This window comes from Conger conger, chromosome 12 (assembly GCF_963514075.1).
Source record: "Conger conger chromosome 12, fConCon1.1, whole genome shotgun sequence".
In the NCBI taxonomy this organism is placed as follows: domain Eukaryota; kingdom Metazoa; phylum Chordata; class Actinopteri; order Anguilliformes; family Congridae; genus Conger; species Conger conger.
Window position 1 is genome coordinate 1,553,548 of NC_083771.1, and position 16,311 is coordinate 1,569,858.

Below are 16,311 nucleotides of genomic sequence, written 5' to 3' on the forward strand. Positions count from 1 at the left end.
TTGAACTTTTCTGATATCGATGTTGAGCCACAGAGAGAAGTTTTACGCAATTGATATTCCAGACATGGACTGTGTTGCTTGGTGCAGTCCCAAATTCCATGTTTCTGCTTGGCTTTAAACTGGGGACCTTTTGCGTGAGAAGCTCACGTTATAAGCACGACACAACCGAAACCGCATGGCAGCAAAATATATTAATTGCTTTGAATGCTCAGTCATGAAAATTGCACAATTTCTTTGTGTTGAAGCATGTTTTCCTGCCAAAATAACTCCGGTATTGAGCTTGATGTGACGTTTCTGCAGTGTAGTAGCTATCATGTTTGTCAAGAACGCTAAAGGTTCTTGGTTCAAAACCGAGCAGAAACAGCTTTTTCCACTGTTAGCACTGCCAAAGCACATTGCGATGAACAAGGATTTGTGGGTGTGGGTGACTTCAATTCATGGATTAACAAGATGGTTCTTTGGGCATAATGTACTCAGGCTAATTGTCAGATCATAGATAGATTCCAGTAGAGACCAATGTTTGAACTTTTCTGATGTCAATGTTGAGCCACAGAGAGATGTTTTACGCAATTTGATACTCCAGACCTGCGCTGTGTTCCTCCTTGCAAACTCAAAAGCCATGTTTCTGCCCAGTTTGTAAGCAGGGACCTCTCACGTGTGAGGCTAATGTGATGATAACCACTACACAACCGAAACCACATGGCAGCAAGGTATCATACTAACTGCTTTTAATACTAAGTCATGAAAATTGCACAATCTTTTTGTGTTGAAGCATGTTTTCCTGCAAAATGAATTCTCAGATAATGAGTTTGATGTGTAGTTTCTGCAGGCTAGTGGCTGTCATGTTTGCCAAGAACGACAAAAGTCCTCGGTTTGAAATGAAGCAGAAACAGCTTTTTCCACTGTAAACACTGTCAAAGCACATTGCGATGAACAAGGATTTGTGGGTGTGGGTGACGTCAATTAATGGATTAACAAGATGGTTCTTCGGGCATAATGTACTCAGGCTAATTGTCAGGAGATAGATGGGTTGGTTCACGTAGAGACTAATGTTTGAAATTTTCTGACATTAACCGTGAGCCACAGTGATGAGTTTTTTAGCAATTCGATATCCAGACATGTGCTGAGTTCCACGTTGCAATCCCAAAAGCCAAGTATCTGCTTGTGAGGCTAACGCGATAAACACTACACAACCGAAACCACATGCCAGCAAGGTTTCATACAAATTGCTTTTAATACTAAGTTATGAAAATTGCAACAAAAAAAAATTGTGTTGAAGCACGTTTCCCTGCAAGCTAGTGGCTATCATGTTTGCCAAGAACGCTAAAGGTTCTCGGTTCAAAACCGAGCAGAAACAGGTTTCACATTGGCCAAGCACACTTGAGATAACTAAGGATTCATGGGTCAAGTGATCTTTTGGATTAAGAGGTTAACAACGTAGCTCTTCTGGCATAAATTACTCGGGCTAATTGTCAGGAGATAGGTTCAAGTACAGATCGATGTTTGAACTTTTCTGATATCGACGTTGAGCCACAGAGAGAAGTTTTACGCAATTGATATTCCAGACATGGACTGTGTTGCTTGGTGCAGTCCCAAATTCCATGTTTCTGCTTGGCTTTAAACTGGGGACCTTTTGCGTGAGAAACTCACGTTATAAGCACGACACAACCGAAACCGCATGGCAGCAAAATATATGAATTGCTTTGAATGCTCAGTCATGAAAATTGCACAATTTCTTTGTGTTGAAGCATGTTTTCCTGCCAAAATAACTCCGGTATTGAGCTTGATGTGACGTTTCTGCAGTGTAGTGGCTATCATGTTTGTCAAGAACGCTAAAGGTTCTTGGTTCAAAACCGAGCAGAAACAGCTTTTTCCACTGTTAGCACTGCCAAAGCACATCGCGATGAACAAGGATTTGTGGGTGTGGGTGACTTCAATTCATGGATTAACAAGATGGTTCTTTGGGCATAATGTACTCAGGCTAATTGTCAGATCATAGATAGATTCCAGTAGAGACCAATGTTTGAACTTTTCTGATGTCAATGTTGAGCCACAGAGAGATGTTTTACGCAATTTGATACTCCAGACATGCGCTGTGTTCCTCCTTGCAAACTCAAAAGCCATGTTTCTGCCCAGTTTGTAAGCAGGGACCTCTCACGTGTGAGGCTAATGTGATGATAACCACTACACAACCGAAACCACATGGCAGCAAGGTATCATACCAACTGCTTTTAATACTAAGTCATGAAAATTGCACAATCTTTTTGTGTTGAAGCATGTTTTCCTGCAAAATGAATTCTCAGATAATGAGTTTGATGTGTAGTTTCTGCAGGCTAGTGGCTGTCATGTTTGCCAAGAACGACAAAAGTCCTCGGTTTGAAATGAAGCAGAAACAGCTTTTTCCACTGTAAACACTGTCAAAGGACATTGCGATGAACAAGGATTTGTGGGTGTGGGTGACGTCAATTTATGGATTAACAAGATGGTTCTTCGGGCATAATGTACTCAGGCTAATTGTCAGGAGATAGATGGGTTGGTTCACGTAGAGACTAATGTTTGAAATTTTCTGACATTAACCGTGAGCCACAGTGATGAGTTTTTTTAGCAATTCGATATCCAGACATGTGCTGAGTTCCACGTTGCAATCCCAAAAGCCAAGTATCTGCTTGTGAGGCTAACGCGATAAACACTACACAACCGAAACCACATGCCAGCAAGGTTTCATACAAATTGCTTTTAATACTAAGTTATGAAAATTGCAACAAAAAAAAATTGTGTTGAAGCACGTTTCCCTGCAAGCTAGTGGCTATCATGTTTGCCAAGAAGGCTAAAGGTTCTCGGTTCAAAACCGAGCAGAAACAGCTTTCACATTGGCCAAGCACACTTGAGATAACTAAGGATTCATGGGTCAAGTGATCTTTTGGATTAACAACGTAGCTCTTCTGGCATAAATTACTCGGGCTAATTGTCAGGAGATAGGTTCAAGTACAGATCGATGTTTGAACTTTTCTGATATCGACGTTGAGCCACAGAGAGAAGTTTTACGCAATTGATATTCCAGACATGGACTGTGTTGCTTGGTGCAGTCCCAAATTCCATGTTTCTGCTTGGCCTTAAACTGGGGACCTTTTGCGTGAGAAGCTCACGTTATAAGCACGACACAACCGAAACCGCATGGCAGCAAAATATATTAATTGCTTTGACTGCTCAGTCATGAAAATTGCACAATTTCTTTGTGTTGAAGCATGTTTTCCTGCCAAAATAACTCCGGTATTGAGCTTGATGTGACGTTTCTGCAGTGTAGTGGCTATCATGTTTGCCAAGAACGCCTTGGTTTGAGACAGAGCAGAAACAGCTTTTTTACTATATGCACTGCTTTAGCACACCTGCGATGAACAAGGATTTGTGGGTGTGGGTGACATGAATTTATGGATTTAGAAGATGATTCTTCTGGCATAATGTTCTCAGGATAATTGTCAGATTCATAGATAGGTTCAGGTAGAGACCAATGTTTGAAATTTTTTTACATCAACGTTGAGCCACAGAGAGAAATTTTATGCAATTTGATATTCCAGACATGCGCTTTGTTTCTCGTTGCAATCCCAAAAGCCATGTTTCCACCCAATTTGGGGACCTTTGTCTTTTGAGGCTAATGTAATAAGCACAATACACAAGGAACCATATGCCAGCAAGATATAATAATAATTTATTTTAATGCTTAGTTACAAAAAGTGCCCATTCTTTTTACATGTTTTTTACTGCAAAAGGAAATCTCAGATAATGAGCTTGATGAGTAGTTTCTGCAGTGTCGTGCCTAAAACTTATATTTGTGGCTCAACGTTGATATCTGAAAGGTTTGAACTTATCTCCAGACAATTAGTCTTTGTACTTCATGCTAGAAGAATTTGTTAATCCATAAATTCATGTCACCCACACCCACAAATCCTGGTTCATCACAAGTGTGCTTTGGCAGTTCTTGCTCAACTTTAAACTGAGGACCTTTTGTTTTCTTGGGAAACGTGATAGCCACTCCACTGCAGAAACTACACATCAAACTCAGGATCTGAGATTTCCTTTTGCCGCTGTCAGGGTTTCCCCAACTCATTTTCCAGCCAGTACCTTTTTTTGGCTCACGTGTGCAGATTGCTGCCTTGGTTAATTGGTAACCAGGTGCAGTCTAATTACCAAACCAGTTATCCATTATTGGTAGGCAGGGCCTACTCTATTTAAGCCTCATTTTCCCTCCTTTCTGGGTTTGTGTGTTTCATTTTGCTTCAGACACTGAGCCAATGCCCAGCAGCACAGATATTTTAAAAGACATTCAGCATTTCTCTTGTTTTAGGATAAAGATTAGGATTTTGTCTGATTATGCCCTGTTCCGGTTCTCTTCCTAAGCTGTGTTACTCTGTATTCAGGTGGCTCTATCAATTTTCTTGAATATGCTCTCTTCTTCTAAAGCTCTCCACTTATTCTATAGAAACTGTGTTTGGAAGTGCCTAAGTCTAAATGGACTCTTACCATTTTCCCTTTCTCCTCTTGTGGTTCCCCTAGATTCTATTGGTGGTTATCAAATGTCCTGTGGTTAACTGTGAAGGTTCCCTTTTCGGTTGTGTCTGTTCCTCCATCCCCACTCCCTTATAGCAGGAAAACATGCTTCAACACAAAATCATTGTGCAATTTTCAGAACTTTTAATTAAATGCAACTAATATGATGCCTTGCTGCCATGTGGTTTCAAAAGTATCATGGTTATCGCATTTGCCTCACACGAGACTGGTCCCGAGTTAGAAACTGGGCAGAGACCTGGCTTTTGGGATTGCAATGAGGAACAGTTGCATGTCTGGAGTATCAAATTGCCTCAAACCTATATCTTTATACCTATACTGATGTCATGCCAGAAGAACTCCTTTGTTACTCCATAAATTCACATCACACGCCCACAAATCCTTATTTATCACAAATGTGCTTAGCCAGTGCTTTCAACCCTCTGGGGTCTGAAGGCAAAATGAGAACTAATGACTGCCACACTCTGACATTTGTCAATTTAATCAACTTTATATATCCAAAGTGTGTAATGTAATTATTTTCAGCACAAACTCCGCTACAATCATATGAGAACAGCAAGTAGGACTGAATCATTTCTGGGTTGTAAATTGCTCTAGAATCACACATTCAAACCCTCAGTTTTGAACCCGTCCAGGAATGTTGCAAAAGCCTGCACTAACCAATTGTAACGATGTTAGGGTTGCTGACATTTGTTCATCTTGGTCTTGGGTCTCGAAGATATTGTAGTAAATCCAATTAGAAATATAAAATATAAGGCTGAGTAAGTAGGCTTTTCACACTTGGCCTGAACCCCCCCTACCTCGAAGAGAACGCCTTTCCACAAAGCAATACTCGGTGAGCCATTTCAAAGACAAATACATATTTTGATTCAGGAACTTATTGAAATCACCTCACAATCTACATACAATGAAGATGCAATTCACAAATATCCCAAATGTGCCCTTTTAGCTGTCCGCAAAGGGGGACATCACCCTCTTTGCACTTCCACGGAGTGTTCTGTTTCTTCCCAATGTCCATCCTGCACAGCATGCACCTCTTGCGACCATACGACGCCACCTTGTTGACATCCAGAGTCTGTGTGGCTGGAGGCACAGGCACATGATCATACATGGCCTGTTGAGATTCCTTGGGTACCGTCTCTGAGACACCACACACCTGTGCAGTGAGCTCCTCCATAAGTGCCACTGCTTCCTGTTCCAGTGATGACAGTTCTTTGTATAGCATGTAAGAATTTGTTGCAGCACTGTCCAAAATAATAAATCCTGTGTGTGTGTCTATATAGCCTACAAACAAAGGTGCCTCTTTACCTTTAAAAATGCAGAGGTATTATTTTGAGATGTAATTGTAAGAATCCTTCATGAATTCAGAACAGAGTGGGAACTTACAAACACGCATTACTGACTATTCAGAAAAACACGGGTTTTAATACAGCACACATTTAACCGTATGATCGTAAGACATGCACTTCCTCTTGCAGTTGGTCTGTTTAGCAAAGTATTTTCTCTCTGACATTTCCCCAAACGTAGGTAAAGTACATTAATATTGATTGTGCTGCAAGTACAACCAGTTTTAGAATCCTGCCTAAGCCACTACACATCACATACAGTCAAATAATTATTTGATCCCTTGCTGATTTTTGTAGGTTTGCCCACTTACAAAGAATGGATTTGTGTAGAATTTTAATCATAGGTGCATTTCAACATTGAGAGACAAAATATCACAAAATAATCCACAACAACAACATCCCCCTCTCAGAACCTCCACCTCACGCTCACGACTACTGTCTGTTCTGGCTCCACGGTGGTGGAACGAACTCCCCGTTGAGGTCAGAACTATAGAATCTCTCCCCACCTTCAAGCGCAAGCTGAAGACACACCTCTTCAAGCAGCACCTCTCCCCATCCCTCCCTACCTCCCTGTGAACCTTAATTGTTGTCTCTGTGACTTGCTTTGTGTATCGGTATTTTTAGTTGGCCAGGTAAGCAGTGTTTGGATAGTTAACTTTGGTCACTTTTGCTCTGTTTGTTTGTTTGTTAAAAAAAAAAAAAAAAAAAAAAAAATGGCCCTTGTCCTTCTCTTTGTTGTGCAGGTAGCAGTTGAAATTGTACTTCCCTCTAGGGTCGTTCAGCAAACTTATCCCTGGTTATGGGTATGCACTTTGTTGTACGTCGCTCTGGATAAGAGCGTCTGCCAAATGCCAATAATGTAATGTAATGTAATCATACTTTTTATAAATTTATTACCGTATTTTTGCATGAAATAAATATTTGATCCCCTACCCTCCCACAGACCAGTTAGTTTTCCATTAAGAAGCACTCCTAATCTCAACTCATTACCCAAAACACCCGTGTCAACTCGCTACATCGTTATGTAGCTGTATAAAAGACACCTGTCCACACAATCAGATTCCAACGTTTCCACCATGGCCAAGACAAAGGAGCTGTCTAAGGACATCAGGAACAAAATTGTACACCTGCACAAGGCTGGGATGGGCTACAAGAAAATAACTTCTCACCAAGCTGCTTGCTTAACAACTGTTGGAGCAATTATTAGAAAATGGAAGAAACACAAACTCACCGCCAATCTCCCTTGGTCTGGGGCTCCACGCAAGATCTCGCCTCGTGGGATATCAATGATCATGAGAGAGGTCAGGGATCAGCCCAGTACTACACAGGAGGAGCTTGTTAATGACCTGAAGGCAGTTGGGACCACAGTCATGAAGAGAACCGTCAGTAACACACTACACTGTGAAGGATTAAAATCCTGCTGCGCGCGCAAGGTTCCTCTGCTGAAGAAGGCACATGTACAGGCCCATCTGAAGTTTGCCAAAGAACACCTGGATGATCCAGAGGAGGCTTGGGAGAAGGTGATGTGGTCAGATGAGACCAAAATAGAGCTATTTGGCATCAACTCGACTCGCCGTGTTTGGAGGAAGAGAAATGCTGAGTACAACCCCAAGAACACCATCCCCACTGTGAAGCATGGAGGTGGAAACCTTATGCTTTGGGGGTGTTTCTCAGCTAAGGGGACAGGACGACTTCACCGTATTGAGGGGAGGATGAATGGGGCCATGTACCAGGAAATTTTGGGCAACAACCTCCTTCCCTCAGTGAGTGCACTGAAAATGGGTTGTGGATGGGTCTTCCAACGTGACAATGACCCAAAACATACGGCCAAGGCAACAAAGGAGTGGCTCAAAAAGAAGCATATTAAGGTCCTGGAGTGGCCTAGCCAGTCTCCAGACCTAAATCCCATCAAATCTGTGGAGGGAGCTGAAGCTTTGAGTTGCCAAGCGACAGCCTCGGAACCTTAACCTTAAGGATTTGGAGAGGATCTGCAAAGAGCAAAGACCAAAATCCCTCCCCAAGATCTGTGCAAACCTGATGAAAAACTACAACAAACGTCTGACCTCTGTGCTTGCCAACAAAGGTTTCTCCACCAAGTATTAAGTCCTATTGTTCTATGGATCAAATACTTATTTCATATGAAATTTATAAAATGTATATGTTATTGTGGTTTATTTTGTGATATTCTGTCTCTATGTTAAAATGTACCTATGATTAAAATTCTACACAGTTCCATTCTTTGTAAGTGGGCAAACCTACAAAATCAGCAAGGGATCAAATAATTATTGCTCCCATTGTATGTATTATTTTGAGATTCAATGGTGAGAGTGTGGTAATTTACAAATGTGCATATTACTTTATATTCAAAGTTGGAGAAGTTGCAGTCCACATGCAGGAAATGCATTTACTCATGAAGTTGTTTCTCAGCTGGTTCCTTTTGCTGTTCAGAATGACACTGCTCTTTGTCACTGTCGATACCTGATGAGTTGTTTTGCTTCTTCCACAAGGCATACAGCACCTGAAGTCCAGTCATTCGTGCCATTTTCAGTAATGAAGAAGTGACTAAGCCTATGCTTCACTGTGTGATTATCAAGCTTTACAGTAGGCGGTCTTGCTCAGGGCATCGCCCCTCCCCTGCCAGAGAATAATCATCACCCCGTGTCAATATGGATGAGATGGGTCAGAATTTGTGCTGAACAAAACTTGCATATGTGTTATGTACAACCCTGAGAACCCAGATGCAGACCAAGGGATATTCCAAAACATAGTTTTACAGTCCAAAGCCAAGAGATCACAAGACAACCAAGCCAAAATGAGATGCAAAAGGAAAGTTGAAAAAGCAATGAGGTCAAAATCCAGGAAATTAAAGGGCAAAGGTACATACGGGGTAGGCAATCAAAGTCGAAAAGGCATTTCATGCCCCATTAAAAGGAAAACATTTTAAAAATAAAGAATAATAAAAATTTAAAATGTTGGAGAAATAGTGGCCCGTTTGGTTGTACTTTGATGGAGGTGGAGCTGGTTTGTTTGGGCAAAGAGGGAGGTTTTTGGGGTTTCCTTGGGGTTGAGTGGAACTGTTCTTTTGGCTTGTTTCATGTGACACGCTATTGCTGGGTGGGGAGTTTCTGGGGTGCTGCTTCAGTTGGATCTTAATCTTTTGCCCCTTTTTGATTTAGCCTTTTGCCAAGGTGTTATGGTGTCTTCAGAATTAGTGGTTGAGGAGTCTGACCCCTCCACCATGATGGGTGTGTCGGAGTCAGGCTCCTCCTTAACGGTGATAATTAAAGATTGAGTGGCTTTGGTGTTGGGTTCCGGAGTTTGTTCTGCAGGGAAGGTGTTGTATTGTGCTCAGTATTTGAAGGGGTGGGAGTGGGCAAGCTTGCACAGCTTGGGCATGCCGTAATAAGACATTACGCCCCGGTGTCTCCCCAGCATGATGGTGCTGGGGATGTGACATACCCCCCGACTGCAGAGGGGTCGGGCTTGAGCTAGACCAGCCATGTCCTGGCCCCGGTCCAGACTCTGTCCTCATCCAGGACCCTCCAAGATCTGGATTTAACAATGCCGTACCTGCCTAACCACATCCTGCACAGCTTCATTATAAAACTGCAGTGACCACTTTGTTTTCCATGTCAGACAGGGGCTCTACCTCAAAGCTGGGGGGGAGCTGTCAAGGACTAGCACCACTAAGAGACTTGCACTGTTACAGACACGCAACACAAACACTATTTACATGTCTGCCGGCATCGGTAAAGGTAATGAAATAAACAGCGAGTGCATTTAAAAATGTTTATTGGGGTTTTAAAACTTGATAGGAAAGTTTTTACCAGGGTCCGTTCAATCCTGGGTGCCACTACCAAACAGGAAGTGGAGTGCAACCAGGTGGTATTTCTGGAGGGGGGTTAGTGGAAGCTTCCATCTGTTTGTTTGATTGGTGTAAGGGGGGAATTTGAACAGTACAAGTATGACTGCTTAATTTCCATTTAGTACCCCCTTTGTTGTTGCTCCTCTCTCCAGCCACCTGGTTGGTTGTTTCCTCCCAACAGGCCCTGGGGTACCTGGAGGTCAGAGAGGGCCGCGGTCAGGCCACTGGTACACTCTCCTCGCTCCAGGTACAGCTGTTCCAGGGGGGTCCGTGAACTGTGAGCTCGCACCAGCTGTGGTCAAGCCACGTCCTGGGAACGAAATCTGTCAGGTTAGGAGGAAAAAACCAGGTGGTAAAAGAAGGGGCAAAGGAGCCAGGAAAGGGAGGGAAAAAAGAGAGAGAGAAGGGACACAAAGCTCTAAGAAGCCTCTCAGAAACAGCCAAAAAAACCAACAGGTTGATTCGTGCTGAAGAGAAACCCGAGCGAAATAGGACTAAGAACAGATTTTGTTTGTTTTTAAAAGGTTTTATTGTATCAATACATTAAAAGGACAATCCATTTTCTTTGCATGGGCATGTCATACACAGGAATAAATAACAATTCATAAATAAGATTACATGACAATAAAATCATATATTTACATACAATAAAAGATTTGTAATTTTGTTCAAATTACCACCATGACCATTTACCCTGACCTTTTTTTATTGGTAAAACAGTCCTCCTCCTCAGGGTTAAAATCTTGCTCAAGAGCTTAAAATCAAAATTTAAAAGGGTGATCGGACGCCAATTCTTAATATCCAACCTGTCCTCTTTTTTAAAAATTAAAGTGACCACCCCCTCTCTAAAACTCTTGGGCAACATTTTAAGATTTTCAAATTCATTAAAAATATTTAAAAGGTCTGATTCCAATAAATACCAAAATTTTTTGTAAAATTCCCATGCTTTGCCTTTTTTAAAAGACTTACAACTGCATATTAGCTCTTCCCTCCCAATTCCTCCTTCCAAAATGCCTCTATCCTCCACCACCCCCTCTATAAAATTTAGCACCTCCCCCATCCTTTCCTCCTCTACCTCCTTTTCCCTAAATAAATTACCATAAAACCCCTCCACCACCCTCAGCATGCCATCGGTATCCGTATTTAAAACTCCATTCTCCCCCCTCAGACCCTTCATTAAAATTCTTCTTGCTAAAATCTTCTTAAAATATCTTGAACATTTTTCTCCTTCCTCTATCTCCTTTTCTCTACTCCTAAAAATGATGCTATGGCATTTCTTTTCTGTTAAAATCTCCATCTCTTTTTTCACCTCTTCATATTCTTTATTAAAAGCAAACCCCATATTTATTAAATTCCCATATCTATTTAATCTTTTTTGTAGTCCCACCCACACCCTCCTCTCCTTTGCTTTTTTCTCCCTCCCCTGCTTAATAAAAAAATCCCTTTACTTGTTTTTTTACCCACTCCCACCACTCAGCCCGGGTCTCATAAAAACACTGGAGAGTTTGCCATTCTTTATAAACTTCATTAAAGGCCATCACTACTGCCGGGTCCTCCAACAACCGGCAGTTCAGTTTCCATATTCCCCTGCCGACTGCTACACCTGACTTCACAGCCAGGGAGCAGCACAGCAGGGAATGGTCTGAGTAAAATACCGGGCTCAGAGATGATGCCAGACCAGCAAAACCCCTGGCAAAGAGGAAGTCAATCCTCGATGCCCGGGATCCATCACTCGTGCGCCAGGTAAAACCCTCCTGCCCCGGGTTAAGAGCAGAATAAATATCTGTGAGTTTAAAATCATTCATTAAATTTTTCAAATAAAAGGACGTTTTGTCCATTTTAAAATCCACCCCTGCTCCCCTCCGCCCAGCCCTGTTTAAAACGCAATTAAAATCCCCAACCAATAGCAGAGGAGCTCGCCCTAAAAGATATGTGGGGAGCTCCTGAAGGAGCTCCCAGCGCTCCTGCTTCCCCTGCGGGCAATAAATATTCACGAGGTTAAAAGCCATTTCATTAAAAGAGAGAAATACTGTTAAAACTCTGCCTGTTCTCACCACTGTGCTCCCCTTCACCTCAATATTTCTGTTCTTCACCAGCACTGCCACACCATCCGCCCGATTGGAGTGGGAGCCGCTCCAGAGAGACGGCCCCTGCTGCCATAGGTCCTCCCACATCCTGTAGGAGGAGCGATATGGCAGCCCACACTCCTGTAGGCAAATCACATCTGCTTGCACACTTTCCAAAGAACACAACACAGATCTTGCCCTCTTTAATGTCCTCACGCTGCACACATTAATGGTTGCCACCGTGAGGGGCATGTGCTGGGAAGCCATTTTATTAAAATTTCTTTTTAAATTAAGAAGTGAGGGTTAGAACAGGCAGAAAGAATTAAAAACACCACGAAGTTAAAAGAAATGCCATACTCACCATCACTTTAAAACCCCACCGCCACCTGCTGGTGACCCAGCAGATGACGATGGTTCCGTCTCGGAGATATAGGGGGCCTGGTTTTGTCCTTGCTCCGGGTAGATTGGGGAGGAGCCCGATGACCCGCTGTCTGACAGCCCAGCCATCAGGCCCCACCTCTCCCTCACCCCCCTTTTCTTTCTTTCCACCCCTTCAGTTCCAGTCTCTGCACCTCTTTTGCGGACCATTCCTTCCACCAACATTTCCTCATCACTCTCCCCCTCTGTTACAGTCTCCATGAAGACTGCGTCAGAGTCGGAGTCAGAGTACAGAGACTCCACGGGTTCACAGGCCATTTCTTTCTCCCTGTTCTCCCCCTCCTTCACTTCCACCTCCTCACCTGCACCTTCTTTCCCGGCCACGCCCACACTCGTTCCGTCATTAACCTTCACATTCACTCCACCTGCCTCTCCCTCCTTCTCCCCCACATTCTCACCAACACCCTTCCCTCCAGCCACGCCCACACTCGTTCCCTCATTTACTCCCCCATTCTCACCTGCACTCTTCCCCCCAGCCACGCCCACACTCATTCCCTCGTTTGCTCCCCCATTCACTCCACCTGGCTCTCCCTCATTCTCTCCCACATTCTCACTCACTCCACTCGTTCCAGCCACACCCTGACCACCATTCTCACCTTCTGCCCCTTCTTGGGCTTCCTCACCCTTTCCCTCTTCCTTCTCCTCCTGCTCCTTCCTCATGGCCTCCCCCTCCTCCCGCTGCCTCTCCCGGGCGTCGGCCCTCGCCTGCTTGGCCCTGTTAGCGTAGGAATCAGGGCAATCCCTGAACAGGTGGTCTGAAGACCTGCAGAGATTGCACCTGATTCCATTCTTGCAATCAGCGGCGAGATGCCCCACCTCCCTGCACCGATTGCAAAAAATGACCTGGCAGGCCTCTGCCAGGTGACCATAGGCCCCACATTTCCTGCAGAGTTTTGGCTGGCCTTGGTAAAACACCAGCCCCCTGTTTTCCCCAAGAACAATAAGGGAGGGCAGGTGTCTCAACCCCCCATAACCAGTTCTATCCTCCACTAATTTCACCGGGACCTTCCAACTCCCCGTCCAGATACCGTCTATATCCATAATTTTCTGGGCTGGCCCCCTCACCAGGCAGTAGTTTTTTAGCCAGGCTACCAGGTCTTCCGACTCCACCGTCTCATTATACATCTTGAAAATGATGTATTTAACCGAGTTGTCTGTGAGCCTCTCAATGTCGAACATTGAGAAGCTCTCTTTAATGTTCTCAATTGAGTTCCAGAAGGAACCCAACAGCTGAGGGGTGCGGAAGCTTACGTCAAAGCCCCGACCCCTCGGGAGCACCACCAAACAGTTTATGTCTCCCGGCACAAACTTTAAGGCTCCCATGAGAAGCTTCCTGGAGAAGTCCAAACGGGACATCTCCAGGAGCTTCCCTTCCTTCTCCTTTAGGGAGAAACGCACACAGCAGTGCCTCCGGGCGCCGACCCTAGCAGCCGCCATCCCGGATACGCCACCACACAAAAACTACACCACACTACAAACAATTCAACAAAGAAGTATCAACCACAGAGAAACACAGGAAAAGCACGCCCAAAAGGGCCCTACCCCCCCGGAGGACCCCCTCACTCCTCCTCTCCGGTTGGGCTCTTAACACACCCTACACACACAAAAAAAAGGACACAAGCAACACAGAAAAAAAGACAACTATTATTTACTTACTTTTTCCTTTGAGCGCGACAAGACTCCTCTCCCACCAACCAACGATTCGACCGCCTATCTTAGCCAAAAGGCCGAGAAGCGATAACCGCAAACTGGCCCCTGCCGACGGCGCCCTCCCGGTGGCCCCGGACCGCGCTCGGGGCAGACGCCACCTGGCCCAGGGGCCGGCCCCCCTCCCCGCCTTCCCAAGAACCCTGCGCACGCACTGACTGGCCGGTCGGCGAGCTACCGTAACGACCGGACTCAGCTGGCTCCTCCCACCAAGAGCCACTGTCCTCCACTGGCAGGCACAGCCGCCAAAAACACTCGACACATACCGAGTACACTGTTACTTACCGAATAGCTGCTCTCTAGGCAGCGACCAAAGCTATTTAGCGAGCGGGGCATCGATCGCACGCGGCAAGCAGGCGATAAGCCAGAAACGAGCAAGTCGGCGACTCGCAAGCAACCCGCATACCTGTCGCACATTGCCGTCTGTCCTTAAACCGTTCGAAGTTGCCCCGCCCTGTGGACGGAGCATCCAAAAATAGCACAAACTCAGGTGCGTTCCTCTCCACGGAAATCTTTAGTATAAGGCGAAAGATTTGTGCGTGCTGAAGAGAAACCCGAGCGAAATGTGACCTTTCAGCGCACCAGGCGCCTCCGGCCCCCTTCCCAGCCACTCCCACTGACCCGGGGTTGCCACTGCCGCCAGCCGGCCGGACAGACAATCCGAGAGGGAAGGTGGGAAAAGCGAGACAGCGCAATGACAACAAAAAGTTACGTCCCGCACAGAAAACTACATCATTTTGCTAAAAAACAGAGGCAAGCACACTTACAACAAGGGCACATATTCACCCTATTTACAACACAATTTACATACATACAAAACAAACAAACAAAAAGGGGGAAGAACAGGGCAACCCACCCACCTAGTAAAGGACAACAAAACACAACCTTTTTTTGCACAAAACTTGGAGAGGCGCACCGTTCCCGAACGCACTGCAATAACGGGTCGATGCTTGAAGCGGACGGAGCAAGCTCCTTCTCCGACTCCCTGTGCCAAAAATCCGTTTAATATATAGTCCCCTGATAGGGGACGTATCAGATATTAAACTGATAAGAACAGATTTTTTTGTTTTTAAAGGTTTTTATTATATCTGCCCTCAGTTTACATTACATCATGTTCCTTGGGCTTACATTATTTTTACATTTTATTCAAACCATTTTAAAACCTTAAACACTAAGACTAAAACAACACCAACAAAACCCAAGACATAGAAAAAAAAACCATTTCCCACCCCCACCCCAAAAGGTAAAAGTAAAAGACAAACCGGTTTCATTTTCCCCTCTCCCACTGGGGCAAACCAGGTTCCCCAGACACCTTTCCAAAAATAAAACCATTAAATACTCCAGTCTTAAAAGAACATAAATACATAAATAAATAAACTTTAAGACTGTTAAAACCCAACACACAAAAGACCTATTAAAATCCCACTTTAAAACCCTAGCCTTTCCACTCTTTTGTAATGGGCAGCCCTGTGTCCTTAAAAAACACACTCCTCTCCCTTCTATTCCACAAACACAAAGACCGCCCATTGCTGTTCCTCAGTCCGCACCCACGAGAGTCCATGCTGCGGGGCCCCACATCGTCCGGGCCTCGTCCGCGCCTTTCCTCCTCCGGTCTCTCCTCATGTAGTCTCTGACCAGGGATTTTGCCAGCCGCCACACTGCCTCCGGTACCAGTGCCCTCCTCTCCTCCACCCAGAGAGTCCTGGCTGTCCAGAGGGCCTCCTTGCAGCAGTTCGCTGTGAGCCACATGGCCCTCCAGCTCCTGGTCCCCAGCGCCTGTTTCCCCGCCCCGTAAAGGGCGTGCTGCAGGGTCATTGTCCCGCCTCTGAAGAAGAGGCCCAGCAGGGGGTCGGCCAGCCTCCAGAGCTCCCTGGCGGCCTCACAGCCCCACATTGTGTGGCGGACTGACTCCTCATCCTGGCATCCATCCCGGGGGCACACCGCAACAGTAGCCAGGCGTCTCGCGTGCATAACTGCCCGCACTGGCAACACCTCGTGGGCGCCGAACCATGCCAGGTCCCTGTGTTTGTGGAGCAGATCCGGATGGGTGACCGCGCTCCAAACGGTTGTTGCTTGGCCTACCGCCAGCCCGCGCACTGGACACACTTGGTCTCTGCCCTGCACAAAAGAGAGGATAGCACGGTGAGAGGCCAGGGTACCCTCCCCCTCCCCCTCCAACCCACACTTCCCCAGAAAGGCCTGAAGCGGCCTATATGGCTTGGGCATCACAAACGCCATGGGCACCGTAAGGGGCACCTTAATGAGGCCCAGCCGCTTCAGGTACCTCCCTATAAAAAAACGTACGAAAAAGGATCCCTTCGTTTCC

The 16,311-nt window shown here is 45.3% G+C and overlaps 1 non-coding gene and 1 pseudogene across 1 annotated transcript; both read right to left on the reverse strand.

Moving 5' to 3' along the window:
• Window positions 1-14,430: 14,430 nt before the first annotated feature.
• Window positions 14,431-14,547, reverse strand: LOC133106112 (U5 spliceosomal RNA). The gene has a single exon (XR_009704289.1). It is a non-coding gene; the product is annotated as a U5 spliceosomal RNA (small nuclear RNA).
• A 343-nt stretch (window positions 14,548-14,890) lies between these two features.
• LOC133106338 (U2 spliceosomal RNA) lies at window positions 14,891-15,064 on the reverse strand (annotated as a pseudogene).
• Between the last annotated feature and the right edge of the window lie 1,247 nt (window positions 15,065-16,311).